The sequence below is a fragment of the Eschrichtius robustus genome, chromosome 12 (genome assembly GCF_028021215.1).
Source record: "Eschrichtius robustus isolate mEscRob2 chromosome 12, mEscRob2.pri, whole genome shotgun sequence".
NCBI lineage: Eukaryota > Metazoa > Chordata > Mammalia > Artiodactyla > Eschrichtiidae > Eschrichtius > Eschrichtius robustus.
Window position 1 is genome coordinate 87,288,559 of NC_090835.1, and position 13,493 is coordinate 87,302,051.

The 13,493-nt window shown below is 38.8% G+C and overlaps 2 non-coding genes across 2 annotated transcripts; both read right to left on the reverse strand.

The window, feature by feature from the left end:
• Positions 1 to 1,683: 1,683 nt before the first annotated feature.
• Positions 1,684 to 1,765, reverse strand: TRNAS-GCU (transfer RNA serine (anticodon GCU)). The gene has a single exon. It is a non-coding gene; the product is annotated as a tRNA-Ser (tRNA).
• Positions 1,766 to 7,608: 5,843 nt separating this feature from the next.
• TRNAP-CGG (transfer RNA proline (anticodon CGG)) lies at positions 7,609 to 7,680 on the reverse strand. The gene has a single exon. It is a non-coding gene; the product is annotated as a tRNA-Pro (tRNA).
• Positions 7,681 to 13,493: the final 5,813 nt, after the last annotated feature.

The window sequence follows — 13,493 nt, forward strand, 5'->3', positions numbered from 1 at the left end:
AGCTAGCAAGAATGAGTCTTATATAGCTCAGTATAATCACAGGAATGATCCAATCATCTTTGCCATATTCTATTAGTTAAAGTAAGTCCCAGGTCCAACTCACACTCAAGGGGAGGACATAGACAAAAGCCCAAACACCTGGATGTGGGGCTCATGGGAGGGGTCTGTCCACCACACACATAAAATGGATAAATCTCAGAATAATTAGGCTGAATGAAAGGAGTCAATCAAAGTAAAGTACATACTGAACTATATTTATACAAAACTTTAGAAAAAGTGAGCTAATGTATAGTGACAAAATGCAGATCAGTTATCCTGTGGGGATGGGGGACAGAGGGGGCAGGAGAAAAGAATTACAAAGGGGGACAATGAGATTTTAGGGCTGATAGATAAGTTCACTATCTTGATTGGGATCATGGTTTCATGTGTATACATATGTCAAAATTCATTAAAATGTACTCTTTAAATATATGCAGTTCATCATATGCCAATTATACTTTAATAAAGCTGTTTTTTAAAAATAAAAGCAAAAATTCAATTCTTTGGTCAACTTAAAATATAATAGGAAAAGGAAAATTTGCAATATACTTTCTTAAAATTAGTTGTGAAAAGCCTACAAGCAAGGAACAAGAACTCTAGTTCACAAGTGGAAATGCATTAGAGCCTGCGAAGTACTTCCAGGAAAATTTGTCTGGTGTCCACTTGGTGGCTTATGAGAGTCCCACCCTATGTATAGTCAAGGATGTCACTTCCTAGCAGGCTAAGAACATTAAATATGTGTACCTCAGGGAAAGAGGACACCCTTTCTTTCAGTTTGGGGTACTTTAGTGGCAATGTGGTAGAGTGAAGAACATGTACGTAGCATCTATTACCAAAAAGAACAAATATTAATCTCAGAATGGGGTAAAATATTGCTTTATTGTTTCCTATTGATTCAACCTTCAATTCATTTAAAGTTGGGCTCAGATAGGTCCTACAAGTCACTCTTCCCAGACTTTCCGACCATCTCCCCTACCAAATCCTGGGACACTGTGTTCCTCTGAATCTCTCTAAACCATGCATCTCCTTACCATGTGGCCCTTACATGGGGCATCTTCATTTTCAAGTCCTCAGGGGTACGGTCTGGGAATGTCCAACCCAATCAATCTTCAGCAACAGGTTCTTGGTTCCATCCTTAAGCCGCATCCTGCCTGTGGCCTCTTGGAAAGAGGTTTGTGTGGTTGTCACTTGAAACCAACTTACCGCTGAATTTCTTAATTTTTAAAAAACTCGTGTACTCATCTCTTCAGTGCTATACATTCCTTCGATTTTGGTCAGTAGATTTGTTCTTGAGAATCTAAGTAATTGAAATTCTACCTTGGTGTGTTTGTCCTGTTGAATATCTTTTTGATGAATTTATTTTACTGCTCATTGGAGTAATGACTTCTAAAATGAGGGACTAGAGAGACCAGACTCCAGTTTCTACCGGCTTCATCTGTCTTTCACTTTCTTCTCCTCCTCCACCTACATGAAGGAACTTTATCAAATGACAGTAGCCAATCAACTATCAATGGGAACCATCATTGGGAAAACCCACACATATAACAGTTGGGAGTAGGGAAGGGAGGGCAGGTTTCTCCTTGGTGGATTCAAAGTTGAGATCTCCGCAGATGGTCTTCCTTTCTCCTTAACAAAAGGTCAAGCCGACGAAGGTGGGATTCGAACCCACGCGTGCAGAGCACAATGGATTAGCAGTCCATCGCCTTAACCACTCGGCCACCTCGTCCACGTGGACTCTGCCCTTGGCGTGCTTTATTTCAGAGTTTATACTCGGGAACTTGCTGACTCTCCCGGAGGGAAAGACGCTTAGGAGACGGCTTAGACACGTCTGGGAGACGTGGAGGTGGCTAGCTTCCACACGAATGGACAAAGAACTGGGATGGAAAAGCTGCGACGGGGGCAAAAAACGGGCTTAGCTTTCACAGGAGTCATAAAATTGGTGGAGACGTGGTAGAAACACACCTGCCTGGGCTTTCACTCCCGTTTCTCGGTCTGCCTAGTCCCCGGCAGGAGGCGCCTCAGCCTCAAGTCCTGGCAGGCGGTGGGCGTGACGCGGCCAACCTGGGCTGAACCAGTTTGCTGTCACCGTCCCTCGTCAGGGGAGCCTGAGCCCGCGGCCCGTGAGCGCGGCCGGGTGTCCGCAGGGGCAGAGGTTCCCAGAGCCGGTTCCACTGGAGTCGCTGTCAGGGGAGCTGGCGAATGTGGACTCCTAATTCGTGGTTAACGAGACAGTCTGGAAAATTAGACGACGGATCTGAATAGGGCTCAATTTCTATTCCGTGTTATTGCCGCTTCTACAATACTTTCGGGTGAAATTGCATAGAGAAGAATCTTTAACTTCGTGGGGCTCTCCTCCCGGGTCATCCGCATCTGAGGAACCATGAATTCTGTTTTCCTTCCAAATTCCTGTGTGTTTCTTGAGTGGCTTTCTAGGGGAAATGTTTCCCAACTTTCATTCTATATTCCAAGGGATGCGGTGCTAAAAATGTTGAGACTCACTTCTAGTGAGAAAATGATTCTGGGAAAGGGTGAAAAAAGCTATTTTAGCTGCTTTTTTTTTTTTTTTTTTTTGGTTTTTGATTGGTTTGTTTCATGGAATGAATAAAATGCACATGAATGAACACGAGTAGGGACTAATTCTGACTAATCATAATGAATCATAAATGTCTGACAAAAGAAGGTAATATCGAAGGTGAGTCTCGAAGAGCAAATTTTCTAGAGGTGCAAAAAATGAGGGTGTCCAGACTGAGGAAAGCACGTGATCAAAGGTGAGTAGTATCTAGAAAACTGTTGGAAATCACTGTGGCTGGAGCGTTGAAGCACGTGAGTGGCTGATCAGGAAGCATCAATAAATCTGAGAATGGAAGGTGGTCATGAAGATTTTTCTTTTGAAGCCCAAGCAAATCAACCACAACAGGATGAACAACAGGAAACATGGGGGAAATCCTGTAGGAACGGATCCCTGCGGCATTTTCACACTCTAAGTGTGGGGACACTACCTTAGGTTGCTCTAACATCTTCTTGAGTGAAGACCACCCTTTGCTTGTTCCAAAAAATTAATCTCTCTTCTTAACCTGGACAAGTCCTTATATTTTAGTGTTTGTTGCATTGTCCTGCCTGGATCTTCAACCTCAATTTAACCCACTTCCCTCCACCTTGTTTTCTATGCTTAGTCCAATTTATGATTTTGTATCAAGAAGAATCTATTTCCCGTCTCTTCCGACAAGTCATTTTCCCTCACAGGGTGCTCTTGACCTTTTTCATTTTAACCTGGATAAATGTTTTTATCCATACCTGGTTGTCAGTTTAAAGCTTATTTTTTTTAATTAAAAATTTAAAACCAAAGTTAACCACACATGTTTAAAAATATCAAGTAAGTCAGAAATATGTGTATGTAAAAAAGTGTTCCTCCCCCTCTTTGGTAGAGGCAAAGATTTTCAGCCATTTGGCTTTTTGTTTGTGTTGTTGTTTCTGTTTTTACCAACATGTCTCCAAATATCATGCTATGGCAGAGATGGCTAGTTGCCATCAATATTTGTGCTTTCCTTCCAAGAAATGGAAATTTAGCAGAGTTCATAGCCACCCATGAGAAGATTACAATGCACAACTTTCCTTGATGTATGGTCATGTGGCCAATTCCTAAACTAGGGCATTAGAGAGAAAGTGGATGTAAAACTTCCAGGTTATGTCCAGAAGAGGAAAGAAATACCATTCACTTCTCTCTTCTTACTGTATCTGCTTGCTGGAAAAGGCAACATCATAGGAATGAAGGTGTCATGAAATATAAAGAGATTGGACCCAGCAACCCATAGAAAGGAGGGATCCATGAGGTAGAAGACTGGAACCAACACCCTGGAGCCAAAGTATCACCCTGCTCTTGATTATAGCTTCAAACTATTACATGAGAAATCAGTAAACTTCTGCTTCCTTCAAGCTACAGTTCATTGGGGTCTTTGTTACAAAGACAAAACTGTATTCTAATTCATACTGATGCTTTTATTTCTACTTTTTGATTTTTTAAGTTTAGTATTTTCTATTGATTACCCCTTATACAAAAAGAAGATTCACTTCTCTTTCCTCACCTTAAACACCACCATATACAGATACTCTTCCTATCAAATTTTCTTCCAAATATAATTATATCATAATTTGTATTGAATTAGTATCACTGTTCATATATTATGATTGGCAAATATCATTCACTGATCTCTCATGATATTTTGTTTCCTGAACATTAGATTTTTTTCTCAAATTACCACAAATAACCATAAGTTTTTGCCAAAAGAAATTGGGTGTTTTCTATACTTGCTATACGGTTTTCATCCTGAGGTCTTCCTTCACCATCATCTGCATACTTTCTTCCCCTGGAGACCCCATTTCCCAAGTAAGTAGCTTCCTGAGAAAGAGTTTATTGGAGATAAGACTTTGGAATATTTGGGTATTGGAGAATATCTTTCAAGTTTCTCTAACACTTGATTGAATACTTGGTTGGGTATGGAATGCTAGGCTGGGGAATATTTTCTTTCAGGATTTTGAAAGAGTTCTCCATTTTCTTCTAGCTTCCAGTATTGCTTTTGAGAATTACAAAGTCATTCTAATTACTATGCTTCATTTGTAATTAGTTTTTCTCTCTTTCAGGATGATTTCTTTGTCCTAAATGCTCTGAAATGTCTGAAAGATATGCCTTTGTATGTTTGTATTTTCATTCACTGTTCTGGGACCTCCATTACATCATTAAATTTGGAAAATCATGTATTTCAGTTTGAGAAATTAGCTTGAATTATTTGTTTCTAATTTTCTCACTTATGTGTTCTCTATATTCTCACTTTACCTTTTTTTCTGGAATTTCTTATTCTTGGATTTTAAACCTCCAGGATGTCTCCTCTACTTTAAAAAAAAAAATTATTATTCTGTCCTAGTTACATTCTGTTTATACTTTTTAAATAGACTCTATTTTTTTAGGTAGTTTTAGGTTTACAGAAAAATTAATTCAAAAGTACAGAGTTCACACATACCTCCTCCCATGCCCCACAGCTTCTCCTATTATTTACATCTTATATTATTTTGGCACATTTGTTACCACTGATGAACCAATATTAATATATTATTATTAACATGATTCATGTTAGGGTTTACTCTTCCCTTTAGACAATCTATGGGTTTTGACAAATGTATAATGACATGTGTCCATCATTACTGCATCATACAGAATAGTTACGCTGCCCTGTGCTCCACGTCTTCATCCCTACAGCCCCCATACCCCTGAGAACTCCTGATATTTTGTCTCTATAGTTTTACTTTTTCCAGAATGTCGTATAGTTGGGATCATACAATATGCAACCTTTTCAAATTGGCTTCTTTCACTTAGTAATATGCTTTTAAGTTTCCTTCATGTCCTTTTGCGGCTTGATAGCTTATTTCTTCTTATTACTGAATAATAGTCCATTGTACGGATGTACCACAGTTTGTTTATCCATTCATTTATTGAAGGACATTTTGGTTGTTTCCAAGTATTGACAATTATGAATAAAGCTGCTATAAACATTCATGTGCAGGTTTTTTTATGGACATAAGTTTTTTTTTTTTTTGTGGACATAAGTTTTCAACTTATGACTGCTGGAGTGTGCCTTTATATTTTTACTCCACATTCTGGAGGATGTCTTTTACATTTTACTCCAATTACTCCATTACGTTTTTCGTACCTACTCTCACAATTTCAACTTTAAGAGACATCTGTACTTAAGAGTTACCCAGCATTCTCTTAAAAACACAAGAATAGATATAATAACTTTCCTGAATGCTTTCTCCTCTCTGCATTATATTTTCCTCTATTTTTTTAGTTCACTTTTATCTCTGTCTTTCATATTAGACATTAACTTTAGATGTCTAGTGATCTTTGGTTGCTGATCTATAGATATAATTAGGCCCTACAAATAACTGAAAATGAGATTATGAGGCCAATTTATTGATTGTGGGCTATATGATAAAGTGATCTGCCTGTGCCATTTACTATCAGACAATATATTTAACTCATCCTGCTTGGGATAGTAAAATCCCTTGAAGAAGGATCATTCATTCAATCTGCTTAGATGGCATAAAACTGACTTCTTGAATTCTGAGAAAATTCTTAAAGGACAGGAGTTCGAGGAAATTCTTTTTGAATCTCAAGCTTAATGAATGACACCATCTACTCCAAATTATAGTTAAATTACAAATAAATTATAAATTTATATTCGTATATACAAAGAGACAATATATACACACCACTTCTGAATAAGGACCTGTATCTTCATACTTAATGGGTTCCCAAAGCTGATCAAGGAAAGATTAAACAGAACAAGGAAAGGTAAAAGGATCCATACTACTTCAGAACACCAAGATGAGCAGGGCCAGGTCAGCCTCTGTGGTGTCATGAGGCAAGGAAGAAACTGCGGTGGTGTGTGTATATGTGTGTGTCCACTTTCAGTTTTGGCCACATAACCACACGGTTATTCTGAGGAAATAATTTAGCTAGCATGAGTAAAGTAACCGGATTAATACCTTCCTCTCCATCTATTTTTCGTCTTCCAAATTTCCATACTAATCAATTCACCTGAGCGTTTTCAACAATTCCAAAGTGAGAGCTTTTCCTGGGGCCAAGGATAAGGGTACTGGTAAGTTTCCACGTTTGGGGTGGGGAAGACCTTGAACTTCCAGTATTAGCGATTGCTCCTCGTGGTTTTTCTCTCCGGGGGGAAAAACTCTGGCCCGCAATATTCCCCGGAATCTACAGGTAGCCTCTGGTGCTATGTGCTTCTGTGGGAATTCTACACTTCTTCATAGGACGCATGATAATTGTAAACATTTAGTTACTTGTGATATTAAATTCCATTGAAACAAAACCTTCTTTTTTTTTTTTTTTTTTTTGAATTCCTGGTCCTCCATCGCATTCCTGGCATCCAGTAGAGGCTGACACGCAGTATTCACTGAATATCGATTCGTTGAGTGAATAAGTGAATGAACTTTGACCAGGGAATGCAGGTCCATGGCGCAACGCAGGAAAAGAAAGAGGCAGATTACAGTGGGATTAAATGTAAACGGTTGATTACAGTGGGAGCCGTGGCAGCAGCAGCTGGGGTGACTTTTACTTTAGTCAGTGCGGTAGCAGTAAATGCTGCGAATCCGAAAACGATCACTCAAGTTGGACGTAGCAGTGGAAATGAAAATTCACGTCTCTACGAGAGGAAGGAAGGTACGGGTTGACCATAATTCACGCTTCCCCGCCCTACTCAGTCAAGTACGCACACGCACGTACGTATGCACGTACACACGTACGCGCAGACTAGATGCCCAAGGCCTTTCTTCTTGACTTTTTTGGGAAGGGATCCACAGGAGAACTGGAACTGGGCCGGCGCCAGCAAACTCGCATCAACACTCCTGATACCTCCCAGTCAAGGAGATCTGGAATTAAGCACCCAGCTTCTCCGAAGGCAATCCTGCTGCCAATGTAATGAAAGCCCATCTTTCTGGCAATAATACTAGAGAAAATACTTTTTCTGATTCCTTATTCCGATTGGTCGAAAAGGAGGCGGGCTCGTCCGGGATTTGAACCCGGGACCTCTCGCACCCGAAGCGAGAATCATACCCCTAGACCAACGAGCCACCTCTGCAGATAAAAAAATTAAAGCATCCCCATACTTAATATAAAGAGAATTAGAATCATTTCTTTTTCCACACTTTGAGTCAGAAGGATGAGCCCCAATTTTCCTATTTAATCAATATAACTGTATTTAAATTGCAACTAATATACATTTTGGGGCCTTATGATGACCTCTTAGCTTAGGCTCAAGTTACTAAATTTTTCATCCTTCCTCCGGTCAGTTGTGTAATAACCACTCCTAAGTGAATTCCCTCAGTAGACTGATCTGTGACTTAATTGACATGATTACATGATAAAGGTTACATTAGGGCAGTACTCTATTTTTCATCCTTATTTTTTAAATTGAAATATAGTTGAGTACAATATTATGTTAGTTTCTGGTTTGATCCATATTTTTATCTAAAGAGGTACATATTCCAAATTTCATTATGTATTGATACTTCGTGGTGTGACAAATAATTTGAGTGACATTCATGTTAGTTTTCTATACTTGACTTTCATAGCGGAAATTGTCTGACATTTTCTTTGACAAGTCCCCTAAAAACTTGCTTTATCATAAGTAAGCATTTTTGTCAAGATCTTATTTCAATATGTGGTCCCCTAAAACAGGATTGTACCCCAAGTACAGGTCATTATTATTGCATCTGTTTTATGACTTTGAAATCTCTATATTCTTCTAGGACTAAGAACAGAATCCTTCAAAGATTTAACACTTTAGAAAACAGCTTGCAAAGACCTTCTCTTCAGCGCAAGCAGTTGTCTTCAAATTCTTTATAGATTGGCATCCCTGCTTGCTGAGTTTCCCATAAGACTTCTCTGAAAAATGGCAATGCTGGCAGATGAATGCTTAGTTTGGCTCCCTCTTGTATATCTCTTTAGCTTTAGAAGAAGGTTTTGGCTTTTCAGAAAGGATTGAGAGAGAGGAATCTGAAGTGCCAGCTCCTTTGAAAGATGGTTCTTTTTCCCTGTTTATGTCACATCCTTATGACACCTCATAATCATAGCTAAAACCTCATAGCTAACTCCTGTTCGTTCATCATAAACCAGCCATTATGAATGTTTGTTTCCCCCCAGATTCATATGTTGAAATCCTAACCCCTAATGTGATGGTATTAGGAGGTGGGGCCTTTGGGAGGTAATTAGGTTTAAATGAAGTCATGAAGGTGGAGCTTTCATGGTGGGATTAGTGCCCTTATAAGAAGAGACCATAGCCCCCTCTCTTTCCCACACCCACAAAGAAGAAATCATGTGAGCAACAGCAAGATGATGCCTACAAGCTAGGAAGTGGACTTCACCAAACACTGAATCAACTGGACCTTGATCTTGGACTTCCCAGCCTCCAGAACTGTGGTAAATAAATTTCTATTGTTTAAACCATCCAGTCTCCAGTATTTTGTTATAGCAGCCTGAGCAGACTAAGACACCAGCTTAGACTTCCCTTGCCTAATAAGCCCTCACTAAATTCATTGAACTGTGATGCTGTTGCTTCTCGCTTTTCTTCCTCCACTTCTAAGCTACACGGGTAACTTACTCTCCACCTAGTATCTAAATTACCAGGCTCTGTATCTGCAAAATAATATTAAATAAACAGTTTAAAAATAAACAATCAAAATGAGGCATGGAGTTATGGTTGTAAAAGTACATGTTAATGACAGAGATGAAGTTAGGGGCCAATTAGGAGAGGGATTTGAGGAGATTCTTTTTCTTTATGAATCTAAAAGTCGATGACTTGGAGAACTCAAGTCAATCTATGTTGAGTGGCACATTTATTGGGGACCTCAGTGTCTCCTCAGATAAATAGGTGGGTTTGAACTTCAAGGCTCCCATTAATGTTATCGGCTCCAATAAGACACACGTGCCATCTTTCAAGAGACAGTAAAATCTGACAAATTTACACTTAGCCTTTCACTGCTTCTGATTAAATAGTTGTTACTTGACAGACACACCACTCTAAGACACCCAGAGCAGTTTTTGGATTGAAAATTTTTTCTTTGCTATTCACAAGAGGATGAAAAATGGACTGGGCAGGTGTTACTTTTATATCTACTCTGGTTGCTGGGAGGGGTGAGAGGTTACATAAATTTCTAAAAAACCTTTGCAAGGCATTTACAGCCAGCATTTAAGGATCAACTAAAGGCAATCTGCAAACATTCTATACTTCTCCTGGAGTTCTTTGGCAGAGCCTTTCTACATGAGGACCAGCATAACCCAGAAGAGATATCTGGCCATGAGGCCTAGTGATGTTTAAATCTCTGCCGATGTAGCTTCACCAGTGAGATTATTTTTCAAGCCTATAATTAAGGAACATGGGTTCAGTATCAAGAAGGAGAATTTCCAGAAGTTTTAAACATTTAATCATGGTACATATAAAGCCCAACTTATCTTCTGATTCTGACCTAAAGTCTTCATTTATCATCATCTATATATCTCTATCTATCTCACTAGTAAGCATTTTTCTGATTTGAGACTTTCAAAATGGGTTAGACTCAGATACTATCCCGAAGTACATAATGGATCAGCTCCCTCATGGACTAAAAAAAACCCAGATGTTTCTGGATGGCAGCTGGGAAATGATCAGCTGTTTTTGCCCTGGGTCCTGGCAGCTTCCTCTTCCATAAGTGACAAAAGAGCTCAGAGTCTTCTCTCTTACAGCCTGCCCCTCACCAGCCCTGCCTCCAATGGCCTCTCTTCCAAAGCCAAAGGCTGTCCCAATCCACGGTTGTCAGGTATACTCACCTTGGTGCAGCACTGGGCGGTGTTCTGGCAGAGCAGCACCAGCCAGGCCCTGTTTATAGTTCCCAAAGCCCCAGTACTCATGCCTAACTCTCACTGTTGTCAAGATGTCAACATCATCAGTTTTGCCTTCACAAGGGGTAAAGAGCTTCTTCTGCACAATGTTGATCCCTGGGGCACATCTCTCTCCTCTCCCTAATGCTCCATAATTTGCTGAGCCCAGAAACATTCCAAAGCCAGTTACAGTCAGTGGACAGTAATGAGTAGGAGGCACTGTGAGTGTGAGTAGTTACCACTGCACAGCTCCCTGAGAGATTCAGTTTTCCTAGACTTTATTACAGCCTCTTGCCATGCCCTCCACTCACCACCAAAGCTCAGGAACAATTTGGAAGAAACATCTGAGAATCAGAAGTGGCCATTTAAAAAAAAAGTGTATAACTATCCTCTTCATTGATAATGAAAAATCATTCAGTGTTAGAAGAAGGATACTGGATACCCATGATAGGTAGTAACTAGAAGACAGCAAAAGAGGAAACTTCTGGAGTGCTGGTTTCTTGATCTGGGTGCTGGATATATGCATATGAATCAGTTCACACAACCAATTGAGATGTTCACTTATGATTTATGTACTTCCTTGTATGTTTATTTCTATTAAAAATTTACTGCCATTATATAGAAACCCTCTCTGGTCACAATAATGCTCTTTTATCTTAACTATTTTGCCTTGTATTAATATGGGTTCTCCAACATTCTCATTGTTTTGTATTAGTCAAGGCACCTTGGGCTTCCCTGGTGGCGCAGTGGTCGAGAATCCGCCTGCCAATGCAGGGGACACGGCTTCGAACCCTGGTCTGGGAATATCCCACAGGCAGCGGAGCGCCTGGGCCCGTGAGCCATAATTACTAAGCCTGCGCGTCTGGAGCCTGTGCTCCGCAACAAGAGAGACCGCGATAGTAAGAGGCCCGCGCACCGCGATGAAGAGTGGCCCCCGCTTGCCACAACTAGAGAAAGCCCTCGCACAGAAACGAAGACCCAACACAGCCATAAATAAATAAATAAAAATTAAAAAAATAAAAAAGATATCTTATTCCATATTTCTATTGTCAACCTAATCTCTCGTTGTGTGTTGGATAGGTCTTTTGAAAATGGAAAATAGCAGCACTTAATATCTAGTTTTATATAACATAATATAATATGATATAATATAATATTCACAGGCAGAAAAGAATAATGGTTTGATCTATGGCCTCTAGAATTACTTTTCCTGAGTTTGATGCCACTAATTGCTAGCTCTGAGACCTTGGGAACATTACTTTGTGCTTTCTCACCAGTAAATTGATGATAGTGAAATTAAAATTTTAATATATAGGAAGCATTGTATAAATGTTTAATGTTTGAAAGAGTAAAGCTTGTCTGGATTGAAAGAGTAAAAAATCAGCTCATACTGAAAAAGGAAAAAAAAAAACCCCAAACACTGCCATTCACCAGGCTGGGAGAACATATACAGATAAAGCAGGCTGCAAAATTAATAGGAAGCATTTTTTCATGTGCCTGTTGGTCATCTGTACGTCTTCTTTGGAGAAATGTCTATTTAGGTCTTCTGCCCATTTTTTGACTGGGTTCTTTGTTTTTTAGATGTTGAGCTGTATGAGCTGTTTGTATATTTTTGGATATTAACCCCTTGTCAGTCACATTGGTTGCAAATATTTTCTCCCATTCCATAGGTTGTCTTTTCATTTTGTTCACGGTTTCCTTTGCTGTGCAAAACATATAAGTTTGATTAGGTCGCATTTGTTTAGTTTTGCCTTTATTTTATTTTGCCTTTGGAGACTGATTTAAGAAAATATCGCTATGATTTATGTCCAAGAATAGTTTGCCTATGTTCTCTTCTAGGAGTCTTATGGTGTCATGTCTTATATTTAGGTATTTAAATCATTTTGAGTTTATTTTTGTGTATGGTGTGAGGGAGTGTTCTAATTTCATTGATTTACATGCAGCTCTCCAGCTTTCCCGACACCACTTGTTGAAGAGAATGATTGTATCTTGTTTTAATGAATAAATAAATTGAAAATAGTGGGGGTTTTTTAAGACATCATTTGATAGTTCCTTGGTACGTCCTACAATACAATCAGCCTTTTCATTATCAAAGAGTTACAAAGTAATCCGGCTCTACCTTAATTTAACTGAAGGATTCTTAAATTGGAACCATTAAATATAGGTATTTGGTACAATGCATAGTTCTGGCAATAAGATATCTGATGAATCCATTTGGAAAAATATCTGATGCTTTTAAATTTGTTACACATGTTTATGGTACAAAATCTTAGAATTGATATAAGCAGGTTTTACTCCATTTTTAAGACTCTCTCTACCGTATTCCATTATTGTCCTTGTATGCTAAGGTTTTTTATCCCTGTACTAAACAATGGTAAGTGCCTACTTTTTGGCTTCATTATACCATGTCCACACAGTTTTTGAATAACTCAGCTATATTATTATGTTATAGTAAATTTGTTTAAGAGCTTATTTTCCTCACATTAATGTAGTTTGCTTGAAGGCAAGGACTATGTTATTTACCTTGGTTTCATAGCTTTCCTGTGAAAGTTTCACAACCTTTTCCTAATATCTAGCATGGAGAACAAGAAAAAACACTCTCCAAGTTGGTCATTGGTAATTGTTGGAAAAGCAAGGGATATAAGAGCCTGGAACAAATTAAGAGCATCATTTTAAAATTTAATCATGAAGAAAAGACTATTGAGCACTAAGAACAGACAGGAAGTATCTATATAAATAAGGAGACGTTGTGTGATTGCTGGCACAAAATGGTTAATGATAAATTGAAATCTAAGTTCTCCAAATAAGTGCTATTCTGTGCTTACCTCTTAAAAATTCGAATTGAATTTAGAAATTTAAATTAACTCTAGATTCTTAAAAAGAAAATAATTTGAAATAGAAGAACACATGACTAAATTGTTACATATCTAAAGGAGTGTCAGGTAGGAGGCAGAAACTGATAATAATTTTAGAACACACAGATATGGCTGGTGGACATGTCAACTGCCTCTTACCTTTCATGTATTTA